The sequence below is a fragment of the Lygodium microphyllum genome, chromosome 6 (assembly GCF_053477565.2).
Source record: "Lygodium microphyllum isolate KBCC chromosome 6, Lygodium_microphyllum_v1.1.10, whole genome shotgun sequence".
NCBI classification, from domain to species: domain Eukaryota; kingdom Viridiplantae; phylum Streptophyta; class Polypodiopsida; order Schizaeales; family Lygodiaceae; genus Lygodium; species Lygodium microphyllum.
The window spans coordinates 39,714,540-39,740,946 of record NC_141140.1 but is presented as its reverse complement, the minus strand read 5'-3'; the positions used below and the strand labels follow the sequence as shown (position 1 = coordinate 39,740,946).

The 26,407-nt window shown below is 39.6% G+C and overlaps 1 pseudogene; it reads left to right on the top strand.

Annotated features, from left to right (window-relative positions):
* The first annotated feature begins 11,825 nt into the window (after positions 1-11,825).
* LOC148034487 (uncharacterized) lies at positions 11,826-23,691 on the top strand (annotated as a pseudogene).
* Positions 23,692-26,407: the final 2,716 nt, after the last annotated feature.

Sequence of the window (26,407 nt, the reverse complement as noted above, 5' to 3'; positions counted from 1 at the left end):
ATCTTCTCGATATGTTCTCATAGATTTCTTGATTGTTACACATAAAGAATAGAATAGATGAAGTTCAATTTACATGATAACTTCAAAGGTTGACAGCATAATGTGTCAGGAATATGTGAGTTGAAAGTGTTTTTGTCAGTGTAGATAGGGCACTTCCAAGTAATAAGGTTCCATCACTCAAACCATTAATGGTTTGATTATTGCAGCAGGCTTGCCACCTCATTCTATTCACAATAACTACATAGAATGCTCATCATCATCTGCTCCTTCATATCTTGTCATGAGTTTCTGATGTTCCTCAAGAATATAGTTTTGTGACAAGTGATGAAGATTTTGAGATAAAACCAATGAGTAGGGAAGAGAAATCAGTTAAGCTTCACAGCTTTGTATGAATTCCACTTTCACATGTATCATTCCATCTTGGCAATAAGATGTTGTGGTCGCCAAAAAAGATGGTCAAGGCTCCTCATGAGCAGGCCGGAAGGTTCCCTCAATATGAAGCTTCAGTCATTTTTGTTGGAGCGTTCGTCGAAGCATAACTTGGTGAATAAGTTATTATTTGACAGTATCTTGAAACTCGGTATTGTAGTTGGCCGAAGGAGAGGTGGAAGCACGCATAATGTAGTGGGAGTGGTGGTGGAAGAGAGGCCACAACTGTGATGGAAGATTGTGCCATGGAAAGGGAGTCAAAGCTCAGATGTAACAGCTCTTGCACGGGCCATGTCTTCTCTCAAAACAGCAGTCTTCCTTCTGGTCTGTCGTTTCTACTTTTTCCATTCGCATGTCGCTTTGCTTCGTTAGCCTTCCCTTCATCAACCGGTGTCTGTCATCTTTCTGCCTCCCGTCCTTGTTACTGGCATCATCTTCTTCATCACGGTCTCATCCTCGTCACCTTCTTTGTCACGTCAGTAGCTTCCTTCGGCTCGCTCATACCTTTTGCACGTCCTCCGCCTCCATATGCAACTCCATCCTTACCTTTAGTCGTCAGTACGGTTGCTCTCCGTCGTTCGTGTCTTACACTTTTGTACAACAGCAACCTCGTTGCCTCTTCCTCTTCATCGTTGTTAGTGCATGTCTTGGTACCGCATGAAATTTGACTACCTGTCTATCGGTCCATCTTCCCCTCATCGACACTTTTCTGCCATTGCTTTTTCTTCTACTTTGTTTGTCTCTTGTTTGTTTTAATCACGAAGCTCGTTCATGCTTCCACCCTTCATCCTTCCTTTCTTACTGTCATCTTCTTCCCCACGGCTTCGATCGTTGCAGTCTTCCGACACATGCCTTTTATATTTGCTCGATGTCTTCGTAAAGCTTAAGGAAAATCTTCAAACCAAAATATCGTTCCGCTTCTTTTGTTAAGGCACCAACGAAAATCTTTTAAAAAAAGCTTCACCAATTACGTCATCACTACAAAAGAAGTAGGCCACAGAAATACCTGGAAACCGCTCTTCCTGTCATCCAGCCTGTAATGCGTCTATTCACATAGTCAGTGATGTTTACTGCTGCTTTGCATATTCAACAGGCCCAAACAGCCCATTCTCATAAGAGAATAGAGATAGATTTGGATAAGCTGAATCTCCACCAATCAATAATAAATTCCCTTGTAACGAATGAATTATATTATTGACTTGAAGGGTAATATCCCAACCAATAGTATTCTGTGCTCCCACATCTTTGGAAACAAGTGTCAATTTAACATCTCAGCTTTATTTATGTTATTTACGGTCTTAAAGGATTTCATTGTTGTTGCAGTTGTTTCCTCATTGTGATAGTTGGGATTACAACATGTTCATAGTCAAGTTCATCATATAGCAGTTGTGTCTCAAGGGAAGGTGCATCATCAAAAAGTATGCTTTGCCATTGAAATAATAATACAGTAGTCCCAAAGCATGGAAAGTCTCCTTCTTCTTCATAATGAATGCAAATGTCCGATGTGGCAATATTCCACTTAAATGTCCATAATATGAGCGGATAATGTTTAGCTTTTATAGACTACTAAATGTTGACATATTATCTGCACTGGCAACATCCGAATTATAAGTTACATGAGAAAAGTCCTAGCGAAGGATCAACATTGCATTCTTTTCCTTAGGTCTTTGAGACTTCAAAACAGAAACCTTTATGTGAATCAATTTTCTCATGCATTGTGCCCTATCAAGAACATGCTTTGGAAAAAGAACTTTGTGCCCAATCACTCATGCAATTTGCAAATTAGAGTCCATGCTATGCAATCAATCGAGCGATGCTTCCATGCAAAAAAATTATGAATGAATTGAAGAAACTGTGCCTAGCCTAACTACATGTGCTCGTGCTTCATGCAAATGCAAATACACACAATGGAAAATAAACTCCTAATGACATTGACTAATATTTTCAAATTCTTGGCGAAAAACTCTGCCCTTAGATTTGCAATGGTGGATGTGCATCGTCACGACAACGCTATACTTGAAATCCTATCTTGCAGTCATCCTCTTAGGTCTTTGGTGAGTGAACACGCAATATCACAACATCCCCCTTTAAACTTGTACATCCTTTGAATGGGCCACAACTTCCCATCCTCATCTCCTCTAAGCTCTAGGGTCAGCTCATACTACTCCTCCTCTGCATCAAGATCATCACCTACATTATCAATGTCTTTCTTTTCCTCTGCTGCATTTCTCGTATTTGACATATCCTTTGTGAATTTCTCAACTACATAAGTCTCTTTATCACTTTTCTTGAAATCTTTAATCCTTTTATGTGCAATGGGTACTATTAAGATTGTCCCATCAAGCTCTCTAAGTACATAGCTACCATTCTCATAGACATGCTTCACCATAAAAGGCCCAAACTGTTTTTTCACCATCTTTTGGATACACTATACTAATTTTCCAGCTTATTGTCATAAGCCAATATCTAGTTACCCTCTTTCACTAGTGTAGGCCATAATGTAGGCCATAGATGGATATTCTTGTTTTCTTGTTTGGTTATTCTTTTATCCTTGGTTTTTTGTTTGTTGCTTTGCAGGCATTCTCCTTGATTGTCTGTGTTGTGGTGTGTGTGTAACAATCTGAATGGCGCCTTCTCATGCTCCTCCCCCTATCCAGTACGTCCCACTAGTTAGTAGGGATTACTCTTCCCTACTTACTTTTGATCCTCTCACGAAGGCGGTCCTCGCTGCTTTTGTGGCTACTTCTTTTCCCCTGCTTCCAGCGGATCCGTCGTTATGTGATGAGTTCCTGGCCTCTTACAGCAAGAAGACAGGACTAGTCCAGGGAGTTTCTATGACTTTGACACCTCGAGGCTTAGGGAAGGCTCTGTCTCTACCCTTCAAAGGTGAACCTTTTGTGACCACACGTCAGCTCTTCTCTAATGAAGAGATTCTGAAGCTGTTGCAAAAGCAGACAAGGGAAATGCTGGATGTTAAGAAGGTAATCAACTCTTCAGGAGTTTCCTTTTCTATGATCACTGATCCCGTATGGAAGACGATCTGTCAGTTTCTTTAGGACAGGTTTATGCCTGCCAAAACGCCATCCCAGTATTTGTCCAAAGAGCTTTTCACAGCTTCGAGGATGGTGTTGAAAGGAGTTGCTATTGATATGTTGAGTGTTGAAATGACTTGTTTTTTGGCTGATTTTTGTTGTTTTTGAGAGCTGAATGGTTGATTTTATAAGATGATTGATTGATTTGGAAGTGGTTTGAGAGTGTTTTGGATGATATTGATTGTGGTTTGGAAGTTCATGATGTTTATTGGTGGTTCTGTGATGTTCTGATAGGTTCTAATTGGTTCTGTATACCTTCTGTTTTGGTCTGTTTTGTTCTGATTGTCTTCTGTAAGGAGGGATGGAGTATTGATTGATGAAGATTGAGATATTGTGAAATTTTATTGAATGGTTTGTGAGAGTTTGGAATGGTTTGAGAATGAGTTATGTGGTTTTGATGACCTTTTGTAACCTTCTGTAGGTCTTCTGTAGAGCCTCTGTCTCTGTTCTGTTCTGTTTTGTTCTGTACTGTAGTTGTTCTGGTACTGTTCTGTGACTGTTCTGTATGCTTCTGTATGTGTTCTGATGGATGCGAGTGTAGCTTGGGAAATTTTTCTAGCCTTGGAAAGAGGTGAATACAAGTGCAAAAGAGCTGAAAGAAGTGGAAGAAGTAGCTGCCAAAGACTCAAGTGAAGACTAGAGTGAAGTGACAGTAGTGAGCTATGAAAGGACACTGTAGTGATTCTGGTGACCCTTCATATCATACATACCTCTTGGGAGGGATATCCACGACCTAAGAAGGATTATTGAGAGTGATTTTGAGAGATTGTAGTGAGGATATGATGTATTATTGATGGAGAGAGAGAGAGAGAGTCGGAGATAGCCAATTCTACTGAAACAGAGTGATTGTATATGAGAGATTGAGAGAGAAGATTATGAAGATATTGAAGATGAATACTATGTGATGTATTTCCATTCAAAGATAGTGTATTCCTTTGCTTTCTTTGTTCTATAGATGGAACTCCCTTAAACTCCCTTAAAAACTGGCAATGGGACTACATTCGCTGGCCTGTCATCAATATTTCCAGGACGGATCTGGCTTGGAAGTGGACCTCTAGCAGGAGGAGGAAGGGCTTGATGTGCCATTGGGACTTCTGTAAAGAGTTCCACAAGGGCGTCAAAGGCGGCTTCTGCTGCGAGCTCGCTCTCGGCTCTGATTCTTGCTTTCTCTCTTCTCACGTACCTCTGGACTCGTTCTAATGCTTGCCTCTTTATTGCGTCATTCATCAGGGGGTTGGCTCCACTATGTTGTTAGTGCTCCACAGAGGATTAACAGAAGGCTTCAGTCTCTGGAGGACTCTCTTGCCAACATTTCTTCTACTTCTTTCTTTTCAATGTCCCTGAATTCTACTTTCATGCCACTGCACAGAGGAAGATATTCGGTTCTGAAGGTGTCAAAATGCATACGTCTAAGCATTGTGGTGGTGCCATCATCATAGTAATGCCAGCTTCTGATGGTTTCAACAGTGTATCTTGTGAAAAACACTCTGTCTACCAACTTCCAGTGGGTTGCTAATTGAACAAACAGAAGATTATCAGTACACCAAGCATCCCATGTATCTTGCTGTTGAGCATCCACGAACAAATTCCAACTCTTTTCCTTCTTGTCTTTGTGAACCTCTACAGACCAAGACTCCTGAAGCTTCTTCACAATCTCCCACTTGATGTTGTCTGGAAACTTCTCAATGAATGCCAAATCTTCCATGGATGGTCATTCTCTCTGTTTCTGCTCTTCAGTTTGTTCCCAAACAGTTTGCTACTAAGATGCAAGTTTCTGCTGCTTCAACAGGGAGAGGAAACTGTCCACCACATAGAGCATGCATCATGATGGTGATCTGTTTCCGCCATTGTGGGATGAACTTCTTGTGGAAAGTGGCTTTGATTATGAGGAATTCCAACTCTTCAGTGGAAGAAGGAACTTTACAAACATCCATGGAATTCTTCTCTTCTTGGCAATGCCATTTCCTTCATTTTCAGCCTCTTCTGGTGCTTGTTGTTGGCAAGTTTCCCCGGCTGCGCACCAAAAACATGGATCCCCAAGAGGAACACCAAGGAAAAGGGAATTCTCTTGCAAGAAAATCTATCTTGTAATATCAAAAAGCTTGTTTATCATGTTTCATATGATCACAATGAAGAAAAGAACACCAGGCACAACAAATCTTCATGCAGCACCATGTAAATCTCCCACGGATTTTAATAGAATCAATCATATTCTTCAATATCTTCACAAAATCCATCTATAGAAAAAAGAAAGCAAAGGAATACACCATCTTTGAATGGAAATACATCACATAGTATTCATCTTCAATATCTTCATAATCTTCTCTCTCAATCTCTCATATACAATCACTCTGTTTCAGTAGAATTGGCTATCTCCAACTCTCTCTCTCTCTCTCCATCAATAATACATCATATCCTCACTACAATCTCTCAAAATAATTCTCAATAATCCTTCTTAGGTCGTGGATACCCCTCCCAAGAGGTATGTCTGATATGAAGGGTCACCAGAACCACTACAGTGTTCTTTCATAGCTCACTACTGTCACTTCACTCTAGTCTTCACTTGAGTCTTTGGCAGCTACTTCTTCCACTTCTTTCAGCTCTTTTGCACTTGTGTTCACCTCTTTCCAAGGCTAGAAAACTTTCCCAAGCTACACTCTCATCCATCAGAACACATACAGAAGCATACAGAACAGTCACAGAACAGTACCAGAACAGCTACAGTACAGAACAGAACAGAGACAGAGGCTCTACAGAAGACCTACAGAAGGTTACAAAAGGTCATCAAAACCACATAACTCATTCTCAAACCATTCCAAACTCTCACAAACCATTCAATAAACTTTCACAATATCTCAATCTTCATCAATCAATACTCCATCCCTCCTTACAGAAGACAATCAGAACAAAACATACCAAAACAGAGCAAAACAGAAGGTATACAGAACCAATCAGAACCTATCAGAACATCACAGAACCACCAATAAACATCATGAACTTCCAAAACACAATCAATATAATCCAAAACACTCTCAAACCACTTCCAAATCAATCAATCATCTCATAAAATCAACCATTCAGCTCTCAAAAACAACAAAAATCAGCCAAAAAACAAGTCATTTCAACACTCAACGTCCTTCGTCAAGTCGTGGACAACCAAAGAGATAATTCATTAATTTTCCATTCTTCAAGTTTAAAGCTTTAAATCTTGGGAAACTTAAGAGAAGCTTTAAGCTTCCAAACGTCATCACGAGGTATCGAAAGACCTCCGCAAATCTCGCGACGCCATCAAAAACGGCCCCCCCCCACGATCTGCGCCGATTAAGCTCCAATAAGATTAAGCTTAATTCATTAAGCTTAGCCACCTAAGTTTCAAACCCTGCAAGTCATAATTAATTCAGGTCACACCACAGAAGTCAAGTTCTGCAAGTAATTTAGATGAAGCTTTGAGTTCTTGGCTACGGCAGTCACAGTTAGGGTTTGCAAGGTAGCTTGGTTTTTCATATATTGGAGGAGTTGTAGTACATCATTTCCAAAAAAACAAATTAATAGAAATGAATCTTAGTTCACGGGCTATCAATGCCCTATCATGACAGTCAACATTGCATTGCATGGAGAGAGATCAGGGCGTACGATCAGCACGGTGTTGTGCCACTATGCACACACCATGTAAAAAAATCTAGAGCGTGGCTTCCTTTTAAATTTAGAGAGCCAATGCCATTTTAGACATTAGTGTTAGTGTCCATGGTTCAAAAATATTAGATTTTGATCAATTTTTGATATTCTAGATATTATCTCTTGTAAAAAAAATCCATAAAACTATAGACAACTTCTAGATTAGGAGGACATGTAAAAGAAAGCATGTAGCTTTCAGCCAATTTGAGAGGATTTTATGTAAAAAGAGAGATTAGCAAAATCATGCGACGTGCGATCGTTGTTTTCAGGCAGTGAATAGCACTCTGAAAGTGGAGATGAAGTAGGAGTGATCTGGCATGATTTTGGCCAAGTGTCCTGGTATTTAACCCCCCTTTCGGAGCCATTGTGGAAGCATCAGATTGGCGATCTAAGCAGCATAGAGGAAGGTATTATTTTGTACATGTTTTTATCTATTAGAGATATATTTTCTCATAATGCTGAAATAAACTGATAGGCTTTATCTCTGTTAGTATTCTTCTATATTTTCTAATTCATTTTTAGAGTATTCTTCTACATCTTCAATCTCTTCGAACCCCTTCTCTTCCGTCTACTCCTCTCCTTGAATCTATCTATACCCTACTATCTCTTATCTTCAAGAACTTGGCTTGAAACCTTCAACCCTTCTCTTATCTCTACCATCTCCCAAGTCTAAGCTCTTGAACCCCCATACATTCTTCTCTTTCCAAACCCCTGTAGTGACTTTCAACCCTACGCATTGCGACATTGGTGAACCGGACGTGAAGGTCGGTATAAGAGAACTCCAAGATGGGGGATTCTTCAGGAGATACTCTATAACAATTGGTACGCATATTGCAGCAGACTTAGCAACAACAAATCCAAATGTTACAACAATAACAACAAAGGCAAGACAAAGAGAAGATTGATTCCACAGCTATCAAGGCCCTAGAGGAAGTTGGGCATGAATTAAAACAATTTAATGGTCAAAATGTCTCTGTTTTTATTCCCTTATATATTGAAAAAATGCTTTTCTTTGGTGTACCACAACATGCATGGAGCTGTTATTTTGCCAGACTAGTCAAGCATGGTCTTCAAGAAAGAATCCATGGTCTTTTTCAACAAGATGCAGATTCGGCTACATTCAAAAAATCCTTACACGAAGAATTATTCTTAGAAGACTCTGGCCTAGTGACGACAAAGAAAAGTTTCACTGAATGGGTTGCAAAACCCAACAAAGGTTTAGCTACAACAGCTCTATACCATGAGTTTGAAAGTAAATTTGGACAACTTGATGCTGAAGACCAACAAAGTATGGAAGGTTAGAAGATTGAATTATTTCTTAAGGCTGCAGATCCCATTCTGCAAGAGAAGCTTGCTGATCGCATAGAAGATGCTACCTCCAAATCACGAGTCAATACTGCATGGACAGATATTACTGATACAGTTAACATGATTGCTCGAAGAGAGTAGATGTGACTAAGATTGGGATCTACTTCAACTTCAACAACTCCATTGATGGAGCTTGTTCCATCTTCAAAATCCCCTATTCCTTTGACTAATCAACCAGCTCTTTCTTCTTTTGTTTCTTCTAACAATCATGTAATGGATGAACTTATTAAAAGCATGTGTGCCCTTCATCTGAATCTTACAGAAATTAGTTCCAAAGTAGAGAAGCTGGATGTCAAAGTTGAAGAGCAAGGATGAGCATCAACTCAAAGACCCATGAGAGAAGGCTTTAAGAGGCGTTGTACTTGGTGTGCCAGCCAACAACATGACAAGAGGGAGTGTTCTGCCTTCCATGAGGCTGAAGCACAAAAGCTCATCTTTTGGAAAGATGGAAAAATTCATGCGGCTGAAACTGGTCTTCCACTGGAGCCAAATTTTGGCAATGGTGGAATGAAGAAAAGATTAGAAGATTTAGCTGTAAAGATTGCTTATGCAGCAATTGATGTAGCTACCTATGGGCTGCGAATTGAGCCAATTAAATCAAGTTTGAATGCATGTAAAGCTAATGTGCAATCTAAAGTATGGATGCAGGCACTAGATCAAATGGAACGTGCTAAAGAAGCCAAAGAAGATTTGGCTAACGCTAGTCCGTATATTCGAGGAATAATCAATTGGAAAGAAGCGATAGATTCTTTTTTTGCATTTGCACATTTGGCTGATTTCAATCATAAAGAAGTCTTAATTAAAGAAAAGAGAAGAAGAGAAGATGAACCATGGCCTTCCTCTTCTGGCCCTCCAAAATGGATAACTAGAAAAACACCTGAACAACCAAAGCTTGCTGAAAATATAACCCCAGATCAAGAGATGGAAGATGCGCCACAAACAAAGAAGACCGAAGAAAAGAAGAAAGGAAAGTAGCCAGGCTAAAAATTGTAGTCTGACATAAAATCGGCAATCGATGTCAAACGAGTCCTAGAAGAACGAAATCTAGGAAGCAAAATTGAATTCACCTTAGGCAAAATTCTTGGAATTGCCAAACGTGAATTCCATGATGTAATTATTAATGTAATCAAAAGGAAAAGACAATATGTTAGTGATGAAGAAACAATGCATGCTTTTTTGCAAGTTCTTTGAGTTTTTGTGCAGGATGAAGAGAAGCTGACTTCACAAGGAATTCAACTTGAAGCAGTTAAAGAATTAATTGCAGCAATTGAAGCTGAAGATAAAGAAAACATGAATGCAAAAATTAAAGAAGTGAAAGTTGAAAATGTAATAGTCGGCTGGTCCAAACCAGTTGGGCAGCCCACCTCTTAAAAAGAAGGCCGTCTACAACACATGCATGAGGAGGAGAGGCTCAATTCATTCCAAGCAGTCACTTCTCCCGTACACATTGGGCAAGAGAAACAACGGAGACAGTCGTCAAAATTGGAGAAAGAGAAACACCATGTATTGCACTCTTAGACCATGGCTCGGAGATAAACGTCATGGCAAGGAGTCTCTATGAAAGTGGCGGATGGCCCATAGATGTTGATTCAAGTTGGCGAATGAGAGCTACAAACAACTCTTCTGGAGAGTTATATGCTACATGTCCTAATGTGCAGGTAACTATTGGGGACATAAAAGATAATTTTCACTTTTTTGTTCAAGACTCTTATAGTTACCCTATCATTCTTGAGCAACCTTACATTTCTAAAGCCCGCTTGGAAACAAAAGCTCTTGATGATGGTTCTTCCTATGCTCGAATCCGAAGCAAGGATAATGAACGAGCTGTCCAATTTCTTACTGTGTGTGTTAACCATCATCGAAACAGAGATCGATTGCGTGATTATCCTGTGCCTCCTAATGCCTGAGAATTCAAGGGTTTTTGGGCTACACTACTATAAAGGGAGGCTATGGTAGTGTGTCATGTAAAAAGATTGAACCTCCTTATGTAACAAAAAGTGTCTCTCTAGAAAATTCATATGTATGTACAGCCAATAGTATGGGCTGTGAGGTGGCTCCTGGCAGTCGCATGAGCAGTCTAAGAGGGATAAAGATTGTCATTATTGCGAAAGATATGGGTATATCATGAAGGATTGCCATAAAAGCATGGACATTATGCAAAAGGTAAAAGGTAGGCAACATGGACATTATGCATCTTCCATTGGTACTCAGGATGACTAGGGAAATAGATTGTTTGCTATGCAACATGTATCAAAAAATACGCCGAAGCAAGGTAGATATGAGAAATGGTACATAGACTTAGCAGCATCCAATCATATGAATCCTCATGGTGAATGGTTTTATGATTTGGTAGCAAGGCCTCGTGGATTTGTATATACTGGTGATGATACACAAAATAATATTCAATGTATAGGCATGGATTTGTTGCTCATGCTTTCAGCTTGATGGTAGAAAGAAGAGCCTACATGATATACTACATGTACCTTCTATTACCAAGAATCTATTGTGGGTTGGACACATGGCATAATGAAATCTGTGAGAATCTAGTGTCAGTTGGACAAATGATTTCATCTGATACACATGACTCTACATTCTGAAGCATAAGGATCAAGTTCTCGATGGCTTTAAGCAAATGGGTTTATAAAGTGAAATGCAAGTCAGATGGTTCATTGGAAAGATATACAGCTCGGTTGGTTGCAAAGGAATATGCATAGCAATATGGCCTAGATTATGAGGAGACTTTCAGATCATGTATTCTTGAATGGTGACTTGCTTGAAGAGGTGTATATGGAGCAGCCTAGATCATGTATTCTTGAATGGTGACTTGCTTGAAGAGGTGTATATGGAGCAGCCTAAGGGTTATGTACACCCTCACTATTTGAACATATGTGTGTAAGCTAAAAAAGGCATTGTATGGGTTGAAACATGCACTGAGAGTATGGAATGCTTGCATAAGCAGTTATTTGCAGCAGCTTGGTTTGAGATAGGTCATGCAGATCATAGCCTATTTACAAAGAAGACAGAGCATGCTTATGTTTTTCTAGTGGTTTATGTCAATGATTTGATTATCACTAGAGATGATGATCATGGGATTTCTGAAATTAAAGTAATGTTATAGTTGAATTCAAAGTCAAGGATCTTGGTGAGCTGAGGTACTTTCTCGATATTGAGGTTGTGTCTACATCTTAAGATATATGGTTGTTGCAAAAACAATATGCTCATGATATGTTGCTGACATATAGCATGATGGAGTGTAAAGCCATGGAAACATCATGGAATCAGAATGTCAAACTTGCAGTTAATGTTGGGACTAAGATTGAGAATGTCACTATGTATAGACAGATGGTGGGTAGCATCATTTGCCTTACTATTACCCGCCTTGACTTGAGTTATGCAATGGGGCTGATTAGCCAGTTTATGCAGAAACCTCGTGAGCCACACTTAGATGCAATCACGAGGATTATATGGTATGTGAAGGGTATTGTTGGCTATGGGCTATTATAAAGCATGGGAAATCATTTGACTTCACAAGTTGTATGGATATTGATTGGACTAAATGCAACTTCAATGCCACGGGAAGGAAGAAGTTAAAGTGTGACTCAAGCGTGATTACCTACAATGCTGTGAAAAGTGTTCCAACTGTTCACTACCTATGAAAGATATGCTTTCTTTTGATTATATCTCCATTACTGAACAATTGCAATTACTAACCAAAAGTAGAGTCCTATGTCATGAATTATTGGAAATATGGATAAATTTTTAAAAAAAGGTTAATAGAGGATAATGCAATCGATACTTCATAGACGTGCACGAGTGTAAAAGATTTCTGGGATCCACAATCATACATTCATTTTCCAGTGATATGTAATAATATGCATTGCAAGCAAGCATATAAAGGATGGCCTCCTTCCCAAAGGTCACCACAGCACTTGTAGATGGTTGGAATGAGATAGAGAAAACCTACAAGTTTATTTGTAAATCATGTTGAACTCACATACAGAAGGACAAAAGGCTCTACAAGGTACACTTTATTTCAATGGAAAAATGTTAAAATTCCATGAATAGTCTTTGATATAGATGACTAAAGTACATACTTTTTTTAATTTGATGAATAGGGTGATCCACAAAATTTTACTTTATTATTATAGTATTGGGATGGGTTTCAGGCCTCAATCACAACCCAGAAGAATTGTGGAGTTGTTGAGGTCAAGGTCCTCAATGCTCGAAAGAACTCCTTTAATAGAGTTATACTAGTTTTATTGATTCCATTTAGCAGTATAAACGTGCTTGGGAGCTGTAGCAAGCTTTTTCATGTCTTCATGCGTCCATTGATTGATGAGTTAGAAAGTATGTTTGTTAATGGGTTTAAACTAGATATCAATTATCCAATCACACACACTACTGAACATAGAAATTCTCTCAATAAAAGGTTCATCGCATATGCCATGCTAATGATGGTAATTGGTGATCATCTAGCTCAATGTTAGATTGGATCTTTTAAAGAGGATGGACAATCTTTTTGTTGTAGACACAAAGCGATAGCTACCTTGGAAAGTGAGGGATCAGGATGTCACTTATATGATCAAAACAGTTTTCAATTGAAATGTAGACCAATCAAAAAATCAAGGGATGAAATGTTTACTGTGATTATAGGGCAGAGAGAGAGCCCTTACTCAAGCAGATAGGGATGAACTTTCAAAAGAAATAGGACTTGCTAGTAGATCATGCTTGTGGAGATTATATAATCTCTACACTTTGATTTTTCCTTAGATCTTCTATATGATTGTATGCATATTTTTCCTCTAAATTTATTCTCAAAGTATACATGTTCTCTAATAAGGATTGTGGATAATAGAGTGAAAACACAATTTGATTAGGCAACACATCATGTTACAAAAGTAACTCCATACTCTATATCCATGCTAGGCAATCAATCGAGCCATGCTTCTACACAAAAGTTATGAATGCATTGAAGAATTTGTGCCTGGCCTAACTATAGGTACTCGTGCATCATCCAAATGCAAACAAAGAGACACACACAATGGAAAATAAATTCCTAATGATGCTGACTAATGTGATCAATTTCTTAGCGAAAAACTCTACCCTCAGATTTGCAGTGGTGGACGTGCAGCATCACGATAACCCTAACCATGATGCTTTTTGGTGCTATACATATGAACGAATGGTCTATTGCCACCTGATGGATACTTAGTGGATCTTGATAGATGTGATGAATGTCCAGAATGGCATGCATTAGATCTCATGCATGTATCATGTGTTGATAGAGAAAAAGAGTTATCTAGATTTTCTATGAAAGCTAATGATTGTGCATGCAAAATAGCAATAGTAACAAAAGGAATAGTAATAAGAGGGAAGAGGTTGAGATACAAGAACACAACTAGTGATGAAAGGAGATACGTTTATCATAATTTCAACTTAGAGATGGAACAAGTAATAGAACATAAAAAGGTGTTTCTTAAGGGAGGATCTTATAAAGTGGGAGATAAAGTAGTTGTAAGATGTGATGAATGTACCATTGTTGATATAAATATTGGCCATTGTAAAGCATGCATATCATTACTTTTTTTATTGGAATGCCATGGGGCGAAGTGAGGCTTTTCTTTGGTACACATTACTATAGAAAATGTATTATGATTGAAAGGGGCCATGAAAGTTTGGTTGTGGATACAACTATAGGTATGACTCGCTTGCAAAATAGTTTTGTGTCATTTTTACGGGATTGTATTAGACCAATATAGCTATTATTATATAGATTTATCTCATTTCAATATAGAAATTCTATTATTTCATATGAGACAAAGGATTTGAGACCAAGGTTATGCTTAACAAAGATAGGTTGCATTGGTTGCATTCCTCCTTGGTTAGAGGAGAATGAAATCATTTATATGAAAGGTGATTTATAAGTATTATATGTGGATGAAATAACTTAAAACATGCCATCATAAGGTCAATTATTAGTTATGAAATAAAGCAAGTTAAAGTAGGATGGTTGACTAAAGTCCACTTCCAAGAAAATATTTGGAAGGTGAGATGAGAGTATCTAGAATGGAAAGATTAGTGAGGTTCATATGCCTTTGCCTTTGATGGGAGGAATCTCTGCAGCTGTCTCAAAGACTGCAACTGATCCCATAGAACGTGTCAAGCTTCGACAAGGATGGCTATTGGGCCTGGTTTGCTAGTGTTATCTTCATGTGCAACAACCATACCAAGCAAGAGTGTTTTCGATATAAGATTTTTGGTTTGCCACTTGCAAGAAGAGATCTGGTGGAGCAGGTTACCCCTAGCATGCTCTTGTTCTTATTCAATTTTGATACAAGGGAATTGTATGGAATCTACGAGGCTAATTTTCATGGTGGAATTGACCTTGAGCCCAATGCATTTCAAAATTTCCAAGGGTCATATCCCGCATAGGTGCAGTTTGATACATACAGGGAATGCCTACCCCTTCCTGAAGACATTTTCAAAGATGCCATCAAAGAAAACTACTATGCTCGAAACAAGTTTAGTGCTGAATTAACTGCTGGACAAGTTTCAAAAATTATTCAATTTTTTTGCCCGATAGAGCCACCACGAAAAAGGATAGATCCTCGATTGGTCTCTGACAGAAGGTATCAGGAAGAGCAACTTAGACTGGGACTTCTTGAGAGAAGGGAAGCAGGTTACTGGGACTCGCATAGGTTGCTTTCTGAAGCTTCACGAGTTGAAAGATTTCCTGGGCTTTCTGCTTTCTCAGTGAATAGGGCTGGACATGCCTCTCTTCTTCCACGCAAGCGTCCATATCAACTTGATATCGTAGAGCGAGTGCCAATTGGAGCATTGGAGAGGCAAGAGCCCCGCCCTCGCTTAGTGGAGGGAGGTGGTCAAATCCATCTTCCCCAAATCGGAACTCTTCAAGGTCGGACCAATCCAACAGGGCTCCTGAAACAGGGTCGTATCGATGAGGTGGATCAGTTGGCATTGAAGTACCTCCAGCGAGCCGGGTTACTGAATCAGCTTTGAAGTCTTTGGATCAGTATAAGAGAGAGACTGTGGTACCTCAAGGAGGTGGGCCATTAAGGATTGGGCATGCTCCAATCTTGGCTCAGCATGGACCAGAGATGGCAGTTGATAGGATTCCATTTCCTTTAAGAGGCAATAATGTGGCAGGACTAGTTCCGGGACTGAGGAGCAGTGCTATAACACCACCCTTGGCTCTGCCGCATGGGCGGCGTGTTCCTGCATATGGGTCCTTGAGGCAAGCAAGTGCTGCAAGAAGAAGAGCTTAAGGCAGCAAAAAAGCTTCACTTCCAAAGGAGCCCCATACCCTTGCAGGAGAGGCTTTACTGAGAAGAAAGAGGATTCAAGAGCATAGCACATACGTGACTTGAGGGGTAAGCTGTGAGCACTTGATTCAAGGATATCATTTTTTGACATGGCCACAGTTTTTCAATGGACTACACAACATTGCATACTTATTTCATGTTGGTCCCTCTGAATTGTTTCATGCTATACTGACTATTGAAGTGGAGAGGAAACTGAGCCTTGAGTGGATAAAATTTCATCAAAAATATTTTCACATATTGCCTAACCTGGGACCCCTTTTAGCTAATGCATATTGAGGACAATACAACTCTATACTCATTTGTCTTCAACACCGGTCTATGAAAAGAGCTTTATCAAAACATTGCAGCTGAGAGACGCTTAGCCTATGCAAAATTCCTGCACAAACTGGATGTTCAGAATGATCACTCATGGATCTCTTGTAATTTACTTGACAAGCAATATAGTGATCTTTGGCATCATAAATTTGAGTTCTTCTTGTTAGCCTCTTTTCTTGCAGCATTTTGAACCCCGTGTTCAACAGCTCTTGGACGAACTCTATGACATTTTTGGTGAACCCGACGTGAAAGCGTTGTGTCACTTTTCATCAAGATGGGAGACTCGCAAGAAGAGATGACGGACGAGAATGTCATGAAGCATCAGTTTTAGTCATTTACATCCTATATGCAGCAGCAAGCACACACGAAACGTGATAGTGATGCCATGGATGCCTTGAAAGCTGTCCAACAGGAGATGAAGCAGTTCACGGCCAACAAGTTTCAACTTACCTGCATTTGTATGAAGAAAAGATGAAGTTTTTTGGGGTCTCTCAAGACGTTTGGAGCCACTACTTCTTGCGGATCGTGGTTCGCACGCTTGAAGTCCGAATTTCAGAAATTCAAGGAACACATGCTGGTTGGACAGAGTTTAAGAAGGCATTAAAAGATGAATACTTCCTGGAGGATACAGGTCTTATGAACCATAGGAATTTCTTAGCATGCGTTTCTATGCCTAATAAGGGACTTTCAGTTACTGCCCTTCTGCGAGAGTTTGAGAGCCACTATGATCAGTTGGATGGAACTGAGCAGCAAGCTTTGGAGATGCAGAAAGTGGAATTACTTTTACAAGCTGCTGATGTTGATTTACAAGAAAAGTTGGATGATCTTTTGGAAGATCAAGCTATGATTCAGGTTTAAAGACCGAGTGGAGACATGTCATTGATGTTGTGAATGCGCTTGTTAAGAAGCAGCGCAGGAGGGTACGATTGCATCGTAATACAGGATCTGCTTCTGAAAAATCCTTGGAGACCTCTACTTCTACCCCTGCTGCAAGTTCTATGCCTAAGCCTACTCCTCCTGTTGTAAATCTGCCAGTTCCTGCTGCTCCAGTGCCCTTATCCGTAGATGATGTTATTAAAGGCTTGGCAGATTTGACGATAGAGGCAGTCAAAGCTGAAGTTGGAAAGTTAAAAGAGCAACTTATATCAGTACCTGTTGTAGCACCTGCTCCAGTTGACTGCTTTTCCAGCTGGCCAAAGAAAAGGGAGACGATGTATTTGGTGCGATAGTACAGAGCACCAACACTACAGAGATTGTGATGCTTTTCAGGAAGTGCGTAAGAAGAACGTAGTGTTTTGGGGACAAGATGGGAAGATATGGCTGACAGAGACTGGTGCTCCTCTTGACACGAACTTTGGTAAGGGAGGCATGAAGAAGCTCGTTGATGATATGGTTGCGCGATCAGCTTATGTGAGTGTTAGAGAAGATGCTTCAGCTTATGGAGTCCAGCTTGAGCAGAAATCAGATGGAGACTTAGCCTTATGGTCCTCTGCCTTGGAGATAGCGAGAAGAGGGAAAGTTCAGGCATCCACTATGACTTGTGTGGGCTCCAGCATCCGAGGAGAAACGGGATGGGATTCTCCTATTGACAGGTATTCTATTTTTTCTTATATGGCGAAAACACAAGGTTTAGATGCCATGGTTGAGGAAAAGAGAAGAAGAGATGAGGAGGGTCTCAGCACCTCCAAAAAGACTAGAGGGGGTGACTTTGTTTCACCACCTGTTACACCTCCACCTATGATGAGTTCTCCAGCTCAATCAGGTCCTGAACAACCTATGGCAGACAAGCAGATGAAAGAAAAGAGACAACCAAGAAAGGAGCCAGGATTCAAGCTCTTGTCACACCTTGATATGCAGACAGATATGAGTAAGATTTTTCATGAAAGAATTTTAAATAGTGAAGTCACTTTTACTGTTGGTAAAGCTCTTGGAATTGCTAGAAGGGAAATACAGGATCAGATGCAGGATCTTTTGTAGAGGAAACGACATGCAATGGAAGGACCTACTTTATAGGGGTTATGGCATGGAGCTCTTGGGGAAGAGTATGATGATGCAGTGATGGTTGAGAATGCTTCTGTCAATCCGCAGTTGGAGAAAATAGTTCAGCCTATGCAGTATGAAGATGATGATACCCCTATCCTCATTCCTCGTAGTCATTTTTCATGCAGTCATTGGGCTAGAGTAACCACTGAGACGGTGGTAAGGATTGGAGAGAAACAGAATCCTTTGGTTGCTTTAGTCGATCATGGTTCCGAGATTAATCTTATTGCTCGAGGTGTTTATGAGAGTGGCAAGTGGCCTATGGATACAGAACATGGATGGCGCATGAGAGAATCCAATAATACTTCTGGTGATATGTATGCTGCTTGTCCGAGCATCAGAATTTCTATTGGTAATGTTGAAGAGGATTATCATTGCTTTGTTCAGGATTCTTGCTCTTATCCGATTATTCTTGGACAGCCTTTCATTACAGAAGTAAGAATGGAGACGAAAGTGATGGATGATGGCTCAGCCTATACATGGATACACAGTAAGGATGGTATGCGAGCTGTTCAGTTTATGACTGTTGGAGTAAATCATCCGAGAAACAGGGACTCCTTGCATGAGGCACCACTACCTGCGAAGGAGTTGGATTTTCATTAGGTACCGCTGTCTTGCGAGACGCGAGTGGTATGGAGCAGAGAAAAGAGGAGATCTCGCCTCCCAGCAGCCAATCTTTCTCCACTAATTTTTATGGTTTTTCTTCAGATAGTTCAGTGAGTTATCAGAAAATTTCAAATTTGTCTAGAGCTGCCATGCAGTACATTGGTCATAAGGAGAAAGAGTTGAAGACTGCAGGTATTTTGCAAGCAGAAGAGCATTTGGATGGGCTGTATGAAGGGATGTCTTATGCAGATACATTGTCTGAGATGGGAAATATGCTGAAAACTGATGTATGTAAGGGTTCAAGGATCATACCTGTGCAAACCTTGGATATGTATTAGGAAATTTCTGATTTTATGCTGAAAACATAGTCAAAGGCTGAGAAAACTCAGCAAACCGAATTTATGGCTGATCTTGATCAGCTTTCAGAGTTGCAGAGGGCTGAAACCTTTCAGTAAGCAGAGTTAAATGCTGGAAAAATTCAGCATATAGAGTATGAGGCTGCATCATGGCAGTCCAAAGAGCAGAGGGCTGAAACCTTTCAGTCAACAGAGATTAATGCTGAAAAATTTCAGCATACAGAGTTTCAGGCTGCACCCATGCAGTCCATGGAGCAAAGGGATGAAATCTTTCAGCCAACAGAGTTGAGAGTTGCTGAAAAATTGTAGAAATTGCAGCAAAGAAAAGAGTGCCTGACTGATGCCAAGGTTGACACGAAGTATAAAACAGTTGATAAGAAGGTTAAACCGGTTGCAGGGCCGCTTCCTCCTGATAGTGATGAGCAAATAGAAAAAGCTATGAAGCAACCTATGTTGAGAGATCCTGCAAATATTGGACATAAAATTACAGGTGAAACTCTTGCAGAATTGAAGATTGGAAATGATGATTTCTTGCTTCCAGTGGAAAAAGAATGTTTTAGAGAGATGCTTGGACGACATGGTAAGGCATTTGCTTTCTTTCCTCATGAAATTGGCTGCATTAGTCCCGAATTGGTTGCGTCTATGGTCATCTTCATTGTCCCTCATGTGCCATGGAATATACGTCCTATACCTGTGCCTAGAGCACACTTGCCAAAGCTGATAGAGTTGCTGAATGAGAAGATTAAGATGGGGATTTTAGAATCCTCTTCTGCGCCCTATTCTAACAGGTGGTTTACTATACCAAAGAAGAATGGAACCTTGAGATTTATTCAGGATATGCAGCCCGTGAATAGAGTGACAATCAGGAATGTGGGAACAGGTCCAGTTGTGGATGAATTTGCCGAGGCTTTTGCAGGACAAGCCATCTATTCCCTAGGTGACTTGTATTCTGGTTATGATTAGTTTCAGCTTGCCTTGGAAAGAAGGGATATTACCACTATGCGGACACCTATTGGTCTTGTGAGGATGTGTACCTTGCCTCAAGGTGCCACCAACTCAGTTGCTCATATGATGAATGCTATGCATAGAGTTCTGTGAGACTATATTCCGCAGTATACCATGCCTTTCCTAGATGATGTGCCTATTAAGGGTTGTGCAGAAAAAGAAAAGAATGAGAGTCTTGATTTGCGAGGATGTAGACAGTTTGTGGCTGAACACTTGGTTGCTTGTGAGCAAATATTGACACGATTAGAGGAGGTAAATTTGACTCTTTCAGGGCTGAAATCTATCTTTGGTGTTAATGAAGTCATCATAGTTGGGCATATGGTTGGTTATTATGGCATGAAGCCTTCACCTGCAAAGGTGGATGCCATAAGGAGGATTGCAGAGTATTGCTCGACTACTTCAGAGGTGCGGAGATTTGTGGGAGCTTGTGTATTTTACATGATTTGGATTTCTCATTTTGCTCACATCGCAGATGTTCTCTATCAGCTGCTTCGAAAGGGGCAGAAGTTTCATTGGGATGAGAAGCATTCGAAAGCCATGCGTAAACTCAAGAAGCTGTTGCAGTCAGCTCCTACTCTTTGCAAGGCAGATTATCAGTGTGGACGGTCAATCATGTTGACAGTTGATACCAGCCCTATTGGCATAGGATGGGCAGTGGGACAGGATGATGCTGATGGGAATAGATATGCAATCCGTTTTGGAGCTAAAGTTCTTAATGAGCGATAGAGAAGATATCTGCAAATTAAAAGAGAGTTGTGGGAAGTAGTTACTGCACTGAAGTGTGATAAAGGGTATTTTATTGGTGCTTCAAATGTTGTGGAAACAGATTGCTTGCCTTTGCTTGGCATGATTACTAGCTATTCGACTCCAGATATAGCGATGCTTCGGTGGATTGCCTACATCAAATCATTGAATCCAGAATTTTGACACATAACATGAAAAGATAATCCAATTGCTGACATGCTGTCTAGAGCGAGATATGAGGATGAGGAGTCAATGCTTGCAGAATATGATGAGGCAGAGTTTGCAGCTTCTGTCCTTGTTCATGATTGTCATGTATCTACTGTTGAAGCCTTTACTGAAGAACTCTATGTTGGCGAGTGGCTGCAAATTGGTCAGTATCTGAGTTCATTCACTCGAAGAGCTGATTGGACAGATGATGCATTCATGAAAATCAGAAGAAAGGCTTATGGGTATTTCTTGAAAGATGGTTTTCTTTGGAAGCACCCAAAGAAGAGAGACGGACTACCCTTGAGAGTAGTTTGTGAGGCAGTGATGCAGATACAGATTATGCAAGAGTTTCATGGAAGTTCTTGGGCTGGACATAGAGGTGTGTGGGCTACCTATGAGAAAATCAAAGAAAGATACTGGTGGAAAGGGATGTATAAAGATGTTTCCCACTTTGTGGAGACTTGCAGGGACTATCAGCTTTACTCTTTAGTGCAGCATCGTGATGAGTTGCATCCGACCTATCCGCTATGTATGCATTATAAATGGGTGGTTGACTTGGTTACTTTGCCAGTGGGACTTTGGCAGATGAGATATCTAGTCTTGGCTAGGGAGGATCTTACAAACTATGTTGAAGGCAGATCTTTGCGGATGAAGACCACCACTACAGTATGTAAATTCTTGTTGGAAGAAATATTTTGTAGGTATGGATGTATAGGCAAGATTACTGCTGATCGTGGAGAGCTAGATGCAGATGAAGCTAAAGAATTTTTCTCACCGCTTGGGATTAAGTTGGCTCTCACTATTACCTATAATCCAGAGGGGAATGGCAAGAGCGAAAGAAGACATCCGTCGATAGTTAAGGCATTGGCAAAAGCTTGTAGAGGTCGGATTGGAGATTGGCCGAGATTATTACTTTTTGCATTATGGGCAGATCGCTCTACACATAGCGTGACTACTGGATATATGCCTACAGAGTTGATGTATGGGCAAAAACCTGTCATGCCTACTGAAATTTTTGCTCTCACATGGAGTGCTCTTCCATGGCATGAGAATTTATTAAGAGAGGAGCTTCTAGCTCTTCGGATTCGTCAACTAGAGAGAAGGGCAGAAGATGTGCAGCTAGCAGTTGATCGTTTGAAGGCAGCCCGACTCAGAAACAAAGACAAGTTTGATTTGAGGCATCGCTTGCGGCCTAAAGCCATAAAAGAAGGAGATTGGGTTCTAGTCTACGACAGTAGCCTAGAGAATCAGCATAGTAGCATGAGAAAAATGGTTCAAAGATGGTTTGGACCATATGAGGTAAAACAGGTTTTTGACAATGCTACCTATGAGTTGGCTGAATTGGATGGGATGATATTGAGGGTGCCCATTGCTGGAAAACGAGTCAAGATTTTCAAGAGAAGAGAAGATGAAGAGTATGCACTTGAAGCATTGGCAAAAGAAGAGCTAGCAGAAGAAGCAGAGAATATGGATGATGAAGCTGATGGAGAAACAGGTCTACCAGAAACTGATGAAGGACTGGACCTGTTTGTGGACTTGGATGATCCTGGATAGTTGGCTCATACGGAGGATGCGCAGGTTTAGAGGGGGTGGATGTCGTGCTGCTGCGCATCCAAGCCGTAAACACCTCCATTTTTGTTGTGCATCTATGTTATCTTTTCGCGTGTGTTTCATTGTGTGTGATTGCTGCATTATCTTCCCGTCCTTTTCAGTACCCGCATCCAATGTACATACTCCACTTGTGTGTTTGTATTTGCGTGCATGTTGTGTGTGTGCTAGAAAAATATGAAAAATTGATGCCAAAGAATAATATTATGCTGTCAATTTCAATGATGAATTCCAAGAAAAGTGCAGGAAACCGTGGAACCAAAGGAAGCTTTGTAGAAGTCGACATTTAAGCTATGAAGATAAAGGTTGCACGTGAACAAGGCCAACGTAATATGCGGGACAAAGCATTTTTGAAGAAGATACATTAGCACTACATGCCATGGAGAAGAAGGGTTCATATGCCTTTGCCTTTGATGGGAGGAATCTCTACAGCTGTCTCAAAGACTGCAGCTGTTCCCATAGAACGTGTCAAGCTTCGACAAGGATGGCTATTGGACCTGGTTTGCTGGTGTTATCTTCATGTGCAACAACCATACCAAGCAAGAGTGTTTTCGATATAAGGTTTTTGGTTTGCAACTTGCAAGAAGAGATCTGGTGGAGCAGGTTACCCCTGGCACGCTCTTGTTCTTATTCAATTTTGATACAAGGGAATTGTATGGAATCTACGAGGCTATTTCTCATGGTGGAATGGACCTTGAGCCCAATGCATTTTGAAATTTCCAAGGGTCATATCCTGCACAAGTGCGGTTTGATACATACAGGGAATGCCTACCCCTTCCTGAAGACATTTTCAAAGATGCCATCAAAGAAAAATACTATTCTCGAAACAAGTTTAGTACTGAATTAACTGCTGCACAGGTTTCAAAACTTATTCAATTTTTTTGCCCGATAGAGCCACCATGAAAAAGGATAGATCCTCGATTGGTCTCTGACAGAAGGTATCAGGAATAGCAACTTAGACTGGGATTACTTGAGAGAAGGGAAGCAGGTTACAGGGACTCGCATAGGTTGCTTTCTGCAGCTTCACGAGTTGAAAGACTTCCTGGGCTTTCTGCTTTCTCAGTGGATGGGGCTGGACGTGCCTCTCTCCTTCCACACAAGCGTCCATATAAACCTGATATTGTAGAGCGAGTGCCAATTGGAGCATTGGAGAGGTAGGAGCCCCGCCCTCGCTTAATGAAGGGAGGTGGTCAAATCCATCTTCCCCAAATCAGAACTCTTCAAGGTCGGGCCAATCCAATAGGGCTCCTGGAACAGGGTTATATCGATGAGATGGATCAGTTGGCATTGAAGTACCTGCAGCGAGCTGATCCTAGGGTTACTGAATCAGCTCTGAAGTCTTTGAATCAGTATAAGAGAGAGACTGTGGTACCTCAAGGAGTTGGGCCATTAAGGATTGGGCATGCTCCAATCTTGGCTCAGCATGGACCAGAGATGGCAGTTGATAGGATTCCATTTCCTTTAAGAGGCGATAATGTGGCAGGACTAGTTCCGGGACTGAGGAGCAGTGCTATAACACCACCCTTGGCTCTGTTCCATGGGCGGCATGTTCCTGCATATGGGTCCTTGAGGCAAGCAAGTGCTGCAAGAAGAAGAGCTTAAGGCAGCAAAAAAGCTTCACTTCTAAAGGAGCCCCAGGCCCTTGCAGGAGAGGCTTTACTAAGAAGAAACAAGATTCAAGAGCATAGCACATATGTGACTTGAGGGGTAAGCTGTGAGTACTTGATTCAAGGATATCAGTTTTTGACATGGCCACAGTTTGTCAATGGACTACACAACATTGCATACTTATTTCCTGTTGGTCCCTCTGAATTGTTTCATGCTATACTGACTGTTGAAGTGGAGAGGAAACTGAGCCTTGAGTGGATAAAATTTCATCAAATATATTTTCACATATTGCCTAACCTGGGAACCTTCTTAGCTGATGCATATTGAGAACAATACAATTCTATACTCATAAGTCTTCAACACTGGTCTATGAAAAGAGCTTTATCAAAACATTGCAGCCGAGAGACGCTTAGCCTATGCAAAATTCCTGCACAAACTGGATGTTCAGAATGATCACTCATGGATCTCTTGTAATTTACTTGACAAGCAATATAGTGATCTTTGGCATCATAAATTTGAGTTCTTCTTGTTAGCCTCTTTTCTTGCAGCATTTTGAACCCCGTGTTCAGCAGCTCTTGCACGAACTCTACGACAGCGTCGCAAATGGTCATTGCTATTCCCTTATATTCTTGTAGTGAATCTTGCCATTCTCTAAAAGCCAATGAACAATCTTATGTATCATGTTATCACTTCTTAACTTTTTTATATCCTTACAAAAGACTCGAAAGCTAATATTAGTCTTTTCAAGATTTATATATGTACTTTTCATTGAAAAGTACATATCATAAATCGTATGCACACCAAGATACTTTAAAAATATCATGTTCATATTTTCTTTCATCATATAAATTTGTATTAACAAATAAATCACAAAATATTAAATTAATATAATTTATTTTAAACCAAGTTAATTATGATACTTAAAAATATAAATTTATATGATTATAGTTTTAAATAAATACCATGTACAAATAAAAAATAAGTCTCTAAAAATTCATCCTTTAAAATTCATTGAAAATATCAATTTTAGTTCTTGGATTTGAAATATCTTTACATTCATAATCTAAATAAAATAACCAAATAAGATTATTTTTCTAATGTAAAACTCAAAAATACAAAATTTATACATAATACATTTAATCTCTTTTCTTTGATGTTGTTATCTCCTTTCCAACTTGTTTGTTGCAAACGATTCGTCATTTTCTTATTTGGCTGAAATAAATATATAGATAATTAAATGATATATCACATTTACAATTTTACTAAATTATATAAATATTATCATCACATAAATATTAATATTAACATTTCGCATTCTCAAACTTTTTCATGTTACTTCATCATTTTCCTCATCTACATAAACCTATATTTGAAAATAGTTATCAAATTTAAAAACATATAACTACAAGATTAAAACAAAACATATACCTTATCTTTGCTTAAGTTGTTGATGTTTTGTTGTATGGTTTCTTTAGAATATACTCTGTTTGTTAAACCATGTAACAACAACTTTGAAAAGCTTGCACAACTTTCCACATCAAGATCCTCATCTTCATTTTCAACATCCTTTAGTAATAAAATATTTTAACAAAGTAGATAATAAAATAAAATATTAAGAATACAAACATGTAGTCAAAATGAATTTTAATATTGATATCGAAACTAGATTTGTTGTATAGTCTTGAAATTCTTGAAAGCTTTCTTCTCCTTCAACAAACATATTCATCTAACACAAATAAATCTTTATATATAAACACATATAAAATATATATTATCTTAAAAAATATAAAAAATTAAAATAAAATAATTACATGTAATGATAAATTTCTATTTATCTTCATGCATACCTTCAAAGATTTTTTCTTCTCCAATAGGCTAAGATTATTTCACACATATATATATTAAATGCATGAAATACTATAAAAGTCTAAAAATAATATATTAAAGAATAAATACAAAATTTCATAAGATATATTTTTCAAGGCTTGATCAATTGGAATATCATCCATGC